A 16,015-nucleotide genomic window follows, 5' to 3' on the forward strand; every position below is an offset into this window, starting at 1 on the left:
TCCTTCCTCTGACATGTTCAGACTCTCTTAGAAGAGTCTCTGTGATCTTGACAAGCCTTGTGCTTCAGGAGCAAACATGGGAGGAAAATCTCCTTGACCCCCTTAGTGCCTGATGCCTGAGAGTGTTGTTAAGAGTTACAGCAGAGAAACAAAACCAGTGATTCAAAGACTTGCAAGAAATATTCACAGGGGGGCAAAAATGCTGAGCAAGGACATTCAGAATTTCTTTATCATTTCCTTCCAGCAGCTGCTGTCGTTACCCTGTGCTCCAGAGCTGAGCTGCAGCACCTACTGAGGAGCCTTTTCCTAGCTCAGACAAGGGCAGCAGGCAGCACTTGGGATTTGAAGACACTGGCAAAGAGAAAAGCAGCCCACAAATAGCCGGCAGAAAGCCCTACAACATCGCAGCAAACATTTCCTAATTTACTGCAATGCCAGAAGATGAGTCACCCCAGTGTTCCTGTTGCATAATCTTCCCCACAGCTCAGGAGAGTGAAACCAGAGAAGCAAAGGTCTCGCTGGGCTTTCAGTGACATTTCTGTTTAGACTGAACTTTCAGTTAGGAAAGTGTGAGTTTTTCTCTGATGACAAAGGAGGGGGAACCGATAGGGTAAGGTGTTCTTTCGGAAATGAGAAACTCCTGAGGGTACAGATCATCATCTCCCTAAGCCCCCAGCACACCACGGGCTCCTCTGCCCTTCCTGACTCCCAGACAGGTCTCCCCATGACACTGTGACCTGTTCAGCCTTGTCTGCTCCCTGGGGAGCACAGCTGGGCTCTGAGAGCTGTAAATCCCCTCCAGACAAAGCACGGCCATCCCTCAAGGCTTGTTCAGCACAGGGAAGGGTCTGGGGGCTGCCCGGACCTTTCAGGGGCAGCAGGAGGGCTGGAAACTCCTGACACGTGTTTGTTCTGCCTCAGCATCCTGCCTATGGTAGATCCAACCCTTCCCAGAGCAGCAGGATCTCCCAGGCATGCAGGGAGCCCCGGGGAAATTCCAGCCAGGAGAGGGGAGTGAGACAGGAGAGGCAGCAAGGGTCACTGCTGCAGAGCCCCTGTGTATAACTGTGTATTTTAGGGTCTAATCTACTTTTTACTCCTTAAAATCAAGTCAGGTGAATTGGGGAATGCTGCACATCCTCAGAGGAATGTCAGGCTGAGGGCTGCATTCCTGCTGGGCTGTGTTATCCTGGTGCCAGGCATTTTTCTGTGTTCATTTGGTGAATGTTGTTTCAGAGGAGCCGGTGTGAGCAGCACAGGAGTCCTCCACACCTCAGCAACTTTGTGCTCTCTGTTCCACCAGAGTGAACCAGGTTAGTTCCTCCTTCTGGGCACCATTACTACAGGCAATGTAATTTCTTCCCCTCTCTGATGAGAGTAGAAAAATTTCCTTTATTCAGTGAGACAAAAAAAAAAAAAAAAAAAAAAAAAAAAAAAAAAAAAAAAAGGCTACAAGTATTCTGAGGGTAGTTTGTTTTTCTCAGCATTTCTCTGGGATTTCCAGTGCCCTTTCATGTCCTTATCCCTCCAGCTGATGACCTAAATGAGCTGCCAATGGCCACAACCATTTGTTGAGAATTTGTGTGCAAGAAATGTCCTTTTGGGAAGGGATGGGAGCTCCTGAGCAGTCTGGGCTCTGCAGGTGTTGATGCTGGTTCAGGGCAGAGCCATCTCCTCCCTGCAGCAGGGAATTTCTGCTGCTGGCTCCTGCCCCGTGCTCTGCCCTGAACCAGGTCTGGATGCTCCACCTGAACCCAAGCATGGATCAAATGGATCAAACAATCCATGGGCTTGGCCTCGGGGAGGAGAGCAGGAGATCCCCAGGTGATCAACAACATCTGCTGGAGAGAGCCACAGCTAACCCTGAAACCAGAGAGGCTTTAGGGTTTGAAAACAAGCTCAGTCCCACAGGGAGCACTGAGAGCCTGGCTTAGGCTCGGGGCAGTGAAGGTTCCTGGCGTTTTTCAGAGAGACCACAAAGCCAAGGGGAGCTGCCTGTGGGTGAGAGGCTGCCTGAGTCACCAGCCTGCCACCATGGCATGGCAGCACAGAGGGAAGCACAGCTCCATCCCTGCGAGCCAGGAGTGGGAGCACATGCCAGAAAGGGGAACAAAAACTCATCAACTCAACCACAGCTGTGGTAGAGAAAGGAAGATGGGGTTTCACAGCCTCTCTGCTCTCACATGAGGGCTGCACAGCACAGGGAAGGAGGGCTGACCCCACGCTGCTCCCAGCCTGGCATCGTTTCCCAGGGCTGGGACACAGCCTCACAGCATTCCCCAATGGGACACAGCCTCACAGCATTCCCCAATGGGACACAGCCTCACAGCATTCCCCAGGGCTGGGACACAGCCTCACAGCATTCCCCACTGGGACACAGCCTCACAGCATTCCCCACTGGGACACAGCCTCACAGCATTCCCCACTGGGACACACACAGCCTCACAGCATTCCCCAGTGGGACACAGCCTCACAGCATTCCCCAGGGCTGGGACACAGCCTCACAGCATTCCCCAATGGGACACAGCCTCACAGCATTCCCCACTGGGACACAGCCTCACAGCATTCCCCACTGGGACACAGCCTCACAGCATTCCCCAATGGGACACACACAGCCTCACAGCATTCCCCAATGGGACACAGCCTCACAGCATTCCCCACTGGGACACAGCCTCACAGCATTCCCCAATGGGACACAGCCTCACAGCATTCCCCACTGGGACACAGCCTCACAGCATTCCCCAGGGCTGGGACACAGCCTCACAGCATTCCCCTATGGGACACAGCCTCACAGCATTCCCCAGGGCTGGGACACAGCCTCACAGCATTCCCCACTGGGACACAGCCTCACAGCATTCCCCAATGGGACACAGCCTCACAGCATTCCCAAATGGGACACAGCCTCACAGCATTCCCCAGGGCTGGGACACAGCCTCACAGCATTCCCCACTGGGACACAGCCTCACAGCATTCCCCAATGGGACACAGCCTCACAGCATTCCCCAGGGCTGGGACACAGCCTCACAGCATTCCCCACTGGAGCTGAGTGCCTGTGCTGTTTGGGTAAGGATGGGGATGGAGGCTCTGCCAGCAGGAAAGGGAATCGAGGCACAGCTGCCTCCTGTGTCCCTAAAGCCATCACATTCAGTGCAAAGTCACACAGAACAAACTGAGGGAATTGTGGAGGTGCAGGTTTAGCTGACAGCCTGAACAGAGAGAGAGGAAGGGCCTGTGGTGGTGAAAATGGTGCTGAGATTGCTTTGATCTGCTCTGCACCATACAGCAAAAGGGAAATCCTGAATATACCTGGATTTAGGATGTACCTGAGAGGCCACAATTCCTGCCATAAATGATTCCTGTCAAGCTCTGTCCCTGCAGGTTTCATCTGAGCAGTGCAGTTCTCCACGAGCAGGATTGTGGCACAGCTCACTCAGAGGTACAAAGTGGTTTGGAAATGATGGGGGTACCCACCCAAAAGGAAACTTTATCAATCATAGATATTCTGCATGAAAATACTTGTGGGATTTTGGGAGAGGAGGAGGGAAATGTCTTCAGAATTGTTGAAGGACTGATCATTTTTCTAAGCTTGAAGCAGGTGTTTGTGGCCAAGTTATGAAATGGTTTCTGATGGAAATGCTGGCACCACCTTAACTGCAGCAGCAATGGGGCTGCTGAGCTCTGGTACTCAAAGCAGCTGGAGCTGCAGAAATGGGAAACAGCCTCTGGTTTGTTCCTCATTCTGAAGCAGGGAGGGCATATGTGCCTCCTGTGGCACAGCCCCTTCCTCTTGTATCCTCTAATCTGAAATCTTCAATATCCTGTTTTAACTGGAAGTTAAGACTTTAGCTTCAGAAGGCTGCTACACACTGGGAGCATGAAACTGAAGCAGGGCATTGATGCACATCAAGTTCAAAGTCCTGTAAAACAAATAAGTGTTCAAGTATTCACTCAAATCCAAAAAAGTATAAAGATCATTCATTGTTTTGATCAGCAAAGGCAGATTTAAGTATACACTTAATTAATTCAGAAATTGTGTCCCCTAGGCCTACTCCAAAAGTGTTATAAGATGTTTCTTTTTACAGAAGATCTTTTAGAGGATTCTCTGCACAGCCTCATGCTATTCTATCTTAATTCATTACAGGCTGGACTTTGCCACTTCCATTAATGCAAAACCATCCCTTCATGTCGGGCTGAAAAGAGCTAAAAGCAAAAATCTAATTTAACCCTTGGAACAGCAGAGGCTTTGGAAGGAGCTGTTCCCAGGGAGGAGGCTGTGCCTGTGCTGTTTGATCTGTGCTAACTGGGGAGTGCTCAGGCCTGGCACATGCATTGTTCACTGGAAATCAAATTGCACCCTGTCATAACAGTCTATTAACAGCCCTGAATTTCTGCAGAACTTCACCTCTTTGCTAGAAGATAACATTTCTCTTTCCTCCCAAGGATTAAATAGTTTCCTTTCTTGCAGCCCTGCATATAATGGTGCTATTGCTTGACAGGGATGTCAACTTCCCTTGACTATTAAGGAGAGGGGAAATGTCTTTGTTACACATTTCTGTTCTCCTTTCATCCTCTTCAGAGAGGCCTCCAGCTCAATCTAAACAAAATAAAGCCAGGGTATCAGTTAAAAACAAAACCATTTTGAAAACTCTTTGATCTCCCTGGCTTCCTGTTAAATATACAATCGACTTTTTCTCCACATCCTCGACCACTACAGATCTGATTTTCTCTGCCGTTTATATTGACTTTGGCACCACACAAAATTAACATGATTGGCTATAAAATCCCTTAAAGGCAAGGAAATCCAGCCCCTCCTCAGCTTCACCTTGGTGTTCTCTGCTTTTCAGCCCTGCCACCCACCTGTGTGTTTGTGTGCAGGGACCCTGAGGTTGGAGCCTGTGTGTTGTCACTCCTGTTTGTGACTCCTGCCCAGCATCTGGACAAGCCCAGCATCTCTTTTCCTCTCCATCTGCACATCTTTTTCCCCCTCCTGCCCTGCTCCACCTGCACTGCTACCAAGAACTCTGTTGGCTTTGGTCTTCTCCTCTTTTTCCACTCCTGCCCTTGCCCTGCACATCCCTGGGTCCCCTCCCCACCTTCCCGGACTGCCCTCATCCTTCCCTTGCTCCTTCCTGTGCTGCTGGGTGAACACTCACACTCCATCATCCCGGAGGTCTTTTCTCAATGGTTCTGTGATCCTCAGCTCAGCTGCTTCTCAGCCCTGCCCTTCTCCCTTTGCAGAATTTCAGCTTTTCCAGTCTATTCATAAGGAATTTGTCCTCTCTCAAAGGGCTTTGTGCCTTCATCCTCACCCCATTGTTATTTGAACAATCCATTGCCTTTTTTCTTTTTCTTTTTTCTTTTTTTTTTTTTCCTTTTGGGAGGGTGACAATGGGTGGATGGCAATGGGACAGTTTGCTGTCAATTTTCTGCTCACTGAATTTATCTCAACTGTCCAGTGTTCATCAGTTTTGGTGTGTTAATGACTCAGACAACGTTTATTAATGATTTAGGCTGAGGAGGGAGTTTTATCTGATAGAGATGAATAGATTGTAAGGTATTTAGGTCTCACTGTGCTCGTGCAAAGCACTGCACATAATCTATGGACTTCTACAAGTAGCAACAGGAAGTTTAATCCTCTGTACTGCCAAACCGGTGACTTGGTCTCTTCCAGCATTAATTACACTGAAGAAATACAAAGCTGCAGCTTTCAGGACTAACTGCCCCATTAAGTATAGCATTTTAAACAGGAGAAATGTTTGCACACAATGGAAAGACACATCATGTTGTTCCATGCACAGATCAGATAAATTGTTCTGTAGCTTTCGTGGCAGCAGGGACAAAAGGCTCTGTCTCCCTCGTTGTAGCTGCAACATCTGGGTGGCTGCTTCCACATTTCTCCCCTGACTTGAGGCCTCTCCACATCCCAAAATCAGGGAAAGAACATTGTTTCAGGTACCAAGGCTGGAGGGCTGGGAGGGTGTGATGGAGCTGAGTTTGCCATGGCAGCACAGAAGGGGGATTGGGTTTGCACACAGCACAGGGAGGTTTGCTGTCACAATAATGGATCTCATGGGGCTTTCAGTGGCTGATCAGAGAATTATTTCACAACTTGCCCCATTTCCCTTCTTGCTTCAGAGGTATTTTATAAAATGGAACTAATACTTCATAAAATGAAGCCAATATTTAATAAAACAAAGGGCCCAGAATATCCAAATTGCTCTGTAGAAAAGTCCCTCAGGTTACCAACACAAAGCAGAGCAAGCACTGAGCTCTCAGTTTCCATAAATCCACCCCAATCCTGCCTTGCTCTGCAGCAGCTTTGGGATCATCCTGCCAGGCAGGGCTCTCTACATCTCAATAACAATGGTTCTTCTCAGGATTCTCCTTCCTTCAAAGCCCGAGTTGATGATGAACAAATGACTGAATTTGGGTGCTCTTCCCTGCTCACAGCACCTCACAACTCCTCCCCAGCCCCCTTCACCATGAGATCTGGGTGCTTCACACCCAGGAGATCCTCAGGTCACAGCTCAGGAGCCTCTGAGGAAAACTCACAATTCTCAGAAGTGTCAGAAGACCTAAAAACAAGTTGACTCATTTCAAACGTGCCTCAATCTCCACCTCAGCAAGCCTGGTTAAGTTCTGAAGAAACAACCCAGAAAGCAATGCAAACCCCAAAGCAGAAACCAGAGCTGCAAAAGTTTGCAGGTTTAGTTTCTAACCTGGCTTCTTTTCTTTCAGGAATGGAGCAGCTCTTTGGGAAGTTCTGGGAACCCTTTGGTTTGTCATTGCTGCATCAGCAGGGGAGGGAATCACTCCTGAGTGATTGACTGGAAGAAAAGTGAGCACAAGGTCACTGCCTGTGGAGCAGAGCTGAGGTATGGACCTGTCCATTAATTAACCTTCATCCAGCAGCACATCCCACATCCCATAAATGGGTAGCACAATGAAATTTCTGCCTGAAGGGATCATTGTTACTATTTTTTGTTATAAAAATATCCTTATTTTCAGGAGTTTGCCTACAAAGGTCAAAGGTTCTGGGCTTACACCACAATAATTAAGCAATATTGCAGGGGATTCTGAATATATACATATTTTGAAATATGGATGTGTATGAGAAAGCGAGGAATCAATGGACATTTAATAACTGAGATACAGAATTCTGTTTTTTTCAACCTAAGGACCTTCAAGCAGAGAAGTTGTGGCTGTCCCACCCCTGAAGTGTCCAAGGCCAGGTTGGAAAGGGCTGGGAAAACCTGGGATAGTGGAATGGGATGAGCTTCCAACCCAAACCATTCTGGCATTCTTTACAAACCCTGATTTCCTGACTGTGATGGGTTTTGTATCAGCCCCCCGAAATAAAAAAGCCAGGTCTGTTTTCCCCAGCTCCCTCATTGCATAAATTACATTTTACTTTCTGCAAGTTGGGGACAAACAACAAACGACTCTGGTGCCTTTGGGGTAGGTGGGGAAAAGAAGTGTGGCTGATTCTAAATAAAAGTTTCTGTCAGATCAACCTTGATAGCAGAGATAATGGCAGTGATCACATGGGAATAAAGACTCAGGTTTGGTTTAATCATCCTTCCCTATCAGCTGCACGGATCCAGTTCTGCATGACTAAGTCAAATAAATGTTAGGTAACTGAAATTATCTCCTGGCTTTGCACTCCCCCCTCCAGTACCCACAGTTTGTTTCAGGGACTTTCAGAAAGGTAAATCTGTAAAGGACATCTGGGAGTGCTGATAACAAACAGAGGACAGGGGTTTTGTGGAGAGGTATCTGAAGTTAAGCTATGAAAGAGATTTCCAAAGGCAAGAAATAGTCCTAAGGTCATAAAAATCACGTGTGCCTTTGAAAATTTCGATCAAGGCTGTGCCCAGCTGCCTGAATTGGCTCCCATTCACTTCACAGGCTCTCTCTAAGTGCTGCAGCACGTTATTTTCAATTCTACTCCCAACAGCTTGGGAGGGGAAAGACCACCAGTATTGAGAAAAGGACTTTGCCACATTACAGATAGCCTTGTGGCTAGTGGTGTGACATTTTCATTTAAAAAGATCCCCAAAATCTCGTATCAAAACCAACAGGAGGCTTTATGCAGGCAGCTCTGAGGTTTGGTTTGGAATCTTGATCCACATCCAAGTTATGCTGGTTAGTTTATCCTAAAAGAAAGAATAAATGTGTAGGATCCTAATGTGTTCCAATAAAGCAGCATCCTTAATGTGTTCAGTATCTCAGAAACATTAAAAATTAATAATTAATTGGGCTTTCTCCACAGCTCTGGTTTCTTTTGCACTGTCCCTACCCCTCAGGAGCTCACTGCAAGCTCACACAGGTGATGTTCCTTAAATCCTTAACTGCCAGAAGGACAGAATTGCATCAGAACCTGCACTTCACCTCAGCTCACCTCAGCTCATCTCTCACCTGGGCCAAGACAAGGTAGCACACATGTCCCCTCTGACACCCAGCAGAAGCTGGTGGAGGGAAACAACATTATTATTTTAATTTATTTGCTCAATTTCAGACCCATCTGAACAAGTTTCACTCAGGAGTTTTCAGCTTTTGAGTTAATTCTGCCTTTAGCCCCCACACCAAGCACTGCTCTGTGTATTTAAACTGAATTTGATTTAAGTTTAGTTTTAATTTAGGGCAGCCTGCCCAGATTTCTTTCCCCTCTGCTGACAAACTTGGCGATGCTTTTACAGGGCCCAGCCTCTCTTGCAAAGAGCCTTCACACAAAGCACTTTATTTCTCCCCAGAACAAATAAACAAGGAGTAAACATCCCTCCTCTCACACACATGGAACATTTCCTTGTCATTCTCTTCCCATTTGTGCCATTTCTGCTGCCCAAGTAGGACTTGAGCTTCATGAAAATGATATGGAAAGGCAAAGCTGCATTTTTGCAATAGTGAGGAGCTCAAAAGGCAAAAATAAACCCAAAGTTTTTTGTATGTTTACATGCACTCTCTCCAGTTCAGCTGTGTTTGAGGATCCCAACAGTAAAGGGACTGTGCTCTGCTCAAAATGCAGTGAAACCCCTGGAAGGGAAGAGCAGGCACATTGTGGTGCTTTGATTTCCCCATTTTTCATCTTGAAGAATGCACTTTCTAGGGTTACACATTAAACTGTCAGGAGGCAAAATCAACACCTGGGATTCCACACAGAGCTTGAAACGTTGCTGCACAGAGCATGGCCATGCAGAGCTTCTCCCATAAATCTTCAAGTTGTTTCCCTTATCTAAGCAAGCTATGTATAAATATTAACATATTATTCATGGGCAAATAATTCCACACCACTCCTTGCTGCTGCTGCTGCTGCTGCCTAAAGAGGATTCTTAGTTTAAATGACAGTGACAGTCCCTTTGTGAGGCCTTGGATGCATTTTGGGTTAAAAGAATAAAAAGAAAAGGTTAAAAGAATAAAAGAAAAGAAAAAGAAAAGAGAGAAAGGGTAACTTAATTAAGTAAACCTCAAAAATGAAGAAGTGGCCTTTAACTGTTGGTTTTAATGTAGGGGAGCCACCACCACCACATAAAAATTACTGACTAAACTCTATAGTAATTGCAATTAGTCAGCTCCCACTTGATTTGGGTGAGGTAGGGCTGGGATCCAAAGGATTTGTTCCCTGCTGTGTGCATGGATGGATGCTGTGAGCAGCCTCAAGCTCTGCCCAGGCTCAGCACAATGGACCAAACAATGTCAGGCACAGAGTCTGAACCTGCTCAGCATCTCCCTGCACTGCTGGGGCTCACTTTGGCCAGGCTGGTTTCTGTTTGCCAAGACTGGTGGGATTGAGCCCTTCAATACAGGTGAATTTTTTCATTCAAATGTTCTTTGAGAAGATCCCTGGTGCACAAGGAAAAGTGGATTCTTCCTGCACAGGGCTGGACATGCCAGCAGTTGTGGACAAGAAGCCATTGCAAGTGGAACATGTGAAAACAGGAGCCTATTCATAAAAATAATGTATTTATATTTACTCTTTCAAAGCCTTTGCTCAGGAGCTTTTTAAAAATTCAGCTGGATAGAAAATGCCCCTTCAAAACCAAAGCAAAGACTTTAACAGATGTGCCCTGGCAAAGAAAAGGGTGCAGACACAGCAAGGAATTCAGAAAGGACAGACAGTCATATATGGACACAGCAAAGGAATCTCAAATAAATGCTTGTGGCTGGGAGCTGGAGTTTTTGTGTTACCTGTAATGAGCCTCTGGTTTTGGGGCCTGGCCTATTCCTCTCTTTTTTCCTCACTGCAGCTTTTGGTGCTTTTTGTAGGACAGGAGACAGTGTGGAATTTCACCAGCACCTCACTCCCTCCAGCAACCAGAGGAGGGACACATCCCATGAGGAGGACTGTCCTAAAACTGAGAATTTGGATTTGATTTCTTAGCCATACTAAAAACCCATGAAATTCCAGGCTGCCAGATTGGACAGGGCCATGTTTGTGTGTGTTTGTTTGTGTTTGTGTGTGTGTGCAGTCACACAGAGCAGCCTGACAGCTCCTTGTATGCAAAGTGTGGGCAGTGCTGAGCTTGCAGGTGCTGCCTCCTCACACTGGGGTGTTGAAAATCCTCCTCTCCATCCCTCAGGATATCAGCACATCCCACTGGGTGGCCACCCTAGTGACAGCTTTATCTCCAGCTTAATTAAAAGCATATTAATTTCAGGCTGTTAGCACATTTGGGAAGATTAGATCAGGCTTTATCCCAGTGGCTGTGGTTCAGGAGAGGACTCAGCCTCAGGGGGCTTTGGTGTCCCTGTGTGTCCCTGACAGCCATGCAGGAAAGATGCTGTGGTGTCCTCATCAAGATGTTTTATTTTCTCACATGAAACTCCACAACCAAACAAAAAACTGTCCTCAAGACTATTGCCTTCTGTCTCACTTCACACACTGGACACTTGTAAGCCATGCCAGGTGTTCCCATTAAGATTTCAAAGCCAAGACTACAAAAAAAGGAGGAAAAAGCAGAGCTGGGGTTCTCTGTGCTCTCTCTAAGGTGTTTATGAGGAGGGCAGGATGAAGCAGGGCTGAGGTTCTCTGTGCACAATCTCAGGTGTTTGTGAGGAGGGCTGAGCCCTGCCCAGCAGGATGAAGCAGAGCTGGGGCTCTCTGTGCACCCTCTGAAGGTGTTTGTGAGGAGGGCTGAGCCCTGCCCAGCAGGATGAAGCAGGGCTGGGGTTCTCTGTGCACCCTCTGAAGGTGTTTGTGAGGAGGGCTGAGCCCTGCCCAGCAGGATGAAGCAGAGCTGGGGTTCCCTGTGCACCCTCTGAAGGTGTTTGTGAGGTGTTTGTGAGGATGTGCCATCCACTGAAGCACAGCTTCCCGTGCAGCTGCTGTGCCCCGAGCAGCCCCGACCCCAGGGGAGCAGCCAGGGCCCCCCAGCTCCCTGCACACCACAAACACCCCCTGAGGCCCAGGCTGCCTCACATCCCACTGTGACACACCAGGGAAAACTCACATTCCCTGGGAGATCACTCACCTGCCCCAGCCTCAACACCACCCAAGACCCCTACGGTTCATAAAGGAAATATCGAGGGAATCGTTCTTTGCGGTGGATGATTTCAGTTCTTCAGAGCAGCTCTGTCCCCACATGGGCCAAGGCTGCTCAGAAATATGAACCAGAAGCAGAGAGGTTTTGGAGTGCAGGAATGGCCTGTCCATGGAGGTCAGCTCCAGTTCAGGAGCCCCACACCAATAACTGCCAGGAGCTGGGAGAGTGTTTAGAAGGATCTGGACGTGCTGCTGCCTTGTATTTTTTCCTTAGGCAAGAGGTGCTGCCGTGGTAACAGAAAGGATTCTGGCTTAACTAGAAGTGGTTGTGTGATTTTTGCACCACTGAGCCTCTTGGAACACGCAGGTGAATTGGCTTGTGTGTATGAAGCATTAGAAATTTCCAACAAAACAACTTTTTATTGTGTGTGCGTGTTTTCTCATCTGCAGAGAAGAATAGCTGTGGTACCCTGCAAGGATTTGACTGAGCTGTGGATTTCACAGAGCTGACATTAATGCTGAAGACATTAACTGAGAAAGGCCTTGCTTTTTTTGTGACTCATGCCAGAAGCTGTTTTCCTGTAGGTTTGTTCTGAGTGATTAAGATAGCTTTGCTTGCACAGAAATGCTGTTCTGCACATATAGATGTATATACATCACCTTCACCAGGGAAAGCTCCCACACTTCCCCTTGTTTATGCACATTATACATGACATAGGTTCCAAGTTAAATGTCACAGCCCTTATTTACTAGGTAAGCAATGAAGATAACCCAATTTAAAACTCTTTATTTTCAGTGCTCCATTGGACAAGAGGAGTTGAGGCCACCATGCTCTGTGCTGTGAGCTTCCCAGCTCGTCCACCTGGGAACTGCAAAATCCCCTTTCCGTATACAGGTAGGAAATCACATTGAATATTTCAGCCAGTCAGGTAGAAATGGGGGCAGCACCTCAGAAGCTGCTTCTGAACCACTCCCTGATTTCCAAGGCAGCCAGAGTGGCACGTTGGGAGCTGTTGGAGCAGGCACCAGGCTCCCTCAGAGCCCGAGCCCAGGCAGGGATCAGCGTGCTCTGGCCATCCTGCCTGTCCCAGCTTGCCCTGAACCACCTTCCTGTCTGCCCCAAAAATCCCTTCTCCCCACTCAAAGGATGTAAAGGGAACATGGAGCACAGCACAGAACAATTCTTCAGTCTCTGGAGCCATTAAAAACATTTTTGATAAAGGTACATACACGCACAGCTGAGTTCCAGTGAACACCTTCTTGTTTCTCATGCTAATTTTGTATTGTTCCTGAAGCAGAGCCTGATTTTTCTCTTTGTGAAAGGAGAATTTTAATTCAGGTCCTATTCATTCATCATATCAAAACCCAAGGTAAGCTGATGTTATTTTTCAGTAATTTTAAGGTGCTAGTGTATTAGTAAAAGGTTAAGAAATTCAAAATAGCTGTTAAGGGTTTGGGTTTTTTTCTTGAAGTGTTTGGTTTCCTCATACCATTGCAGACTACATATATCTTTATTTCTCAGTAAGAGCAAACTGTGGCCCTGAACCTCTACAATTCTAAACACAAGCAAAGATAATGGCTTTTTCAAAGAACAAACTGTTCCACAAAAAAATGAGCACAATCACAAAAAGAAGCATAAACTTCTTTCTGCCTGGTGGTGGCTTCCAAGACGTCAGACATTTTGTAAACCAGCGATCGGATCCAGACCACGCAGAATTGGGACAGTCCTGCTTTTCCTGTTAATTTTTCCACTCTGAGAGTGTCCAAAACTCTCTGAAATAAAGGATTACTGTCTAGGGGTTCAGAAAGTCATATTTTCATAGAACAGTTCATTCTGACAGGTAACCCCAGGAAGCACACAAGCTGTTCTATTAAATGTCGTGGCCTTAAGCTTAAAAATGTATCCCACATCCCAAGCCCGAGTGTTTGTTTGTTTTCAGGAGTGTTTTCAGTGCTGCTGTGGCCCAGAGTTTAGATCAGTGGTTTAGCTGCCTACACCTCATTTAGAGGTTGTAAGCAAGTGAGACCCAGTTTGGTTTAGTGTTGAGCAAATTATCTTCACCCTTTTGCCACTAAATCACTGTACAAGCACAAGCAAACCACTCAGCTCTTCCCCTCCTTCCCCTTATTCAAATGTACCCAGGCCATGACTTGTGATATGACTGTGAGGAGTGAAGATCAGCCCGTGAATATGGGCAGAAAATTCTAGAAGCTCTGCTGAACCAAGGTCACAGCATGAATTCTGAGTGATAAGATTTGAGTATTATCAAAATATTTTTAGATTTTGCATGGAATGGTGCCCATGGTTTTCTATCCAAAACAGCCAGAATGAAATGTTGGTCTCCAGAACAGAAACCTGCTCTGAGATCTCACCCTGATGTAATATGGATTTACCACGTCTGAGGCAGGTCCTTCAGCCTCTGGGCTTGCAAAATGTGCTGGGCCAAGAACTGAGAAAATAGAAAAAGATTATTTAACTTCACCCCATCTCAAAATGTAATACGAATATTTCTGCATTTAAAAAATGTATCTAACTTCCCCATCTATGTTTCACTTGGTTCACAATAGTCTGCCCATTTTCTAAAGCTGTGAACAACAACTTTTAAATAAGAGATCAGATCCCTAAATAATCACAAACTTTTCAGAAAAACACAAATATACAGTGAGTCAACAGCACTAGCAGGTCAGTAACTGAGGCATCCTGCTTTTAGTGTAAATAGTATCAAGAATTTTTTTGCATTGCTTTAGAGGGATTGAGGAGATATTTCCTGAAACAATGTTGGGATCATCTACAGGGGTTCCACATCTTTGTACTTCAGGCATCTCAACTGAAGCAGCCAAAAACTGGGTCAGGGCAGCAGTCCAAAATTTTAGCGGTGAGCCTCCAAAATTCAAGACACTCAGGGAATGCATGTTGGGGAATAATGTGAGAATGCTGAAGGGAAAAAAAAAAAAAATAGAGAGAGAGAAAGAAGGGTGTATTTAATTTGTATCCAATATTAATATTTCAAAAATTGGTACTGTCAGCTTGGAATAAAAGCCTGTGCTTGAAATGCCTGTGAAAGCCAAGGCAGGCTGATCCCATCGGATGCTGAGCTGCCACGAGGCAATCTGCATGGGTGGCTGCTCCAAAGCCACAGGCACGGGGAGCTCTGGGATGCCAGCTTTCGAGGAGAGGACTCTCCCCACTGCCTTACTGGGATGCTGCAATATGAGGAAAAAAGAAAAAATAAAACACGTCTGGGAGCTGCTGAGCAGCCCTGCAGGCTTCCCAAACTCGGGCTCGCCATCCTCCCTTCTGATAGGATGGAGAAAACTGGGAAGTGTATCTCAGCTTGAAAACTCCGAATTCATGTCAGCTTGAAAAGTCAGAATTCCCACAAAACTTTCACCCTGCTGCTCCTGGGCTGGAGCTGATAAAAGGAACCAGCCTTGGTTGGAGGCACCTGCAGGTGCCTCTGAGCCTCCTTGTTCAGCACGGTTTTGGGGTAGTTCAACAGAGAACTGCTGCTTTGAGGAGCTAAAGTTTATAATTAGATGTTTTTTTAGGACCTGGGTTAACTTTCAGCATGCTTGAGACACGGGGAGTGTGACAACCCAGTCTGCCCAGTGATGGAAAGTTAGAAACTGGAAATGTACCTGGATACCACCCTGAGTCAGCCCAAAGAGAAGCATCTCTACAAAACACCTAGATGTGAACAAACTGCCGTCCTCTGACAAAAATATTCCGTCTGAGAATTTCTGACCGGCTCCGGCGGTAAACACCTCCAGGGTGTCGTTTTTGTCTGATACAGGGCTAAAATTCTTCGGGTACCTGTTGCTCGGGGTGGAAAGATGAGGGAATGGAATAGTAAATTAAAGGGGTTGGAACAAAAAAGCAGCTGATTGTCTGAGCACGGCTGGTGTCCAGGTGTCCGTGTGGGAACGCACCTCCTTTCCATGCACGAAATGCCCTTGGAGGGGATCGTGCTGTGTCCCCTGCCCTCACTGAGCGGGCTTTGCACTAGTGGGGCTTTACACTTTATTTTCCTGTCGGTGGGGTTTGTCCGGCCACCTCTCCATGCCCTTTTCCTTGGTTTTCCTCCTGTTTCTGCCCTCGCTGTGGGCCCCGCGATCCCCCTGAGGGAGCCGGGGCCTCCGCGGGCGGCGATGGAGGCGCGGAGTTCCCGGCGGGCCGGCCGCCTCCCCGCCCTCCTTCCATCCTCCCTCCCTCCCTCGGCGGCGTGTTTGGGAGGGAAGGAGGGGGTGGAAGCCGGGCCGGGGCGGCCAGCAGGCAATTTGCATGAGAGACAGACTGGGAATGAGCTGGAGTGGGCGCCTCTCCGCGCACACAGAGCGGGGCAGCAGGGGGAGGAGGAGGAGGGAGCTGCCGCCGCCGCCGCCGCCGCCGGGGAGAGGCGGCGAACTCCGGGCAAAGTTTGGAGCCGCGGGCCCGCGGCGCTGAGGCAGCGGCGGGGCGGGGAGCGGCCGGGCCGGGCCGGGCCGGGCAGGGCCGCCCGCTGTGAGGCGGCGGCGGCGGCGGAGCGAGCGCGGGGG

General features: G+C 47.7%; 1 long non-coding RNA gene across 1 annotated transcript; it reads left to right on the forward strand.

Moving 5' to 3' along the window:
• Positions 1-1,235: 1,235 nt before the first annotated feature.
• On the forward strand, positions 1,236-14,428 carry LOC117002064. Its single transcript, XR_004419207.1, has 4 exons — positions 1,236-1,313; positions 3,379-3,436; positions 6,739-6,875; positions 12,276-14,428. It is a non-coding gene; the product is annotated as an uncharacterized LOC117002064 (long non-coding RNA).
• The last annotated feature ends 1,587 nt before the right edge of the window (positions 14,429-16,015 follow it).

Source organism: Catharus ustulatus, chromosome 12 (assembly GCF_009819885.2).
Source record: "Catharus ustulatus isolate bCatUst1 chromosome 12, bCatUst1.pri.v2, whole genome shotgun sequence".
Classification (NCBI taxonomy): Eukaryota; Metazoa; Chordata; class Aves; order Passeriformes; family Turdidae; genus Catharus; species Catharus ustulatus.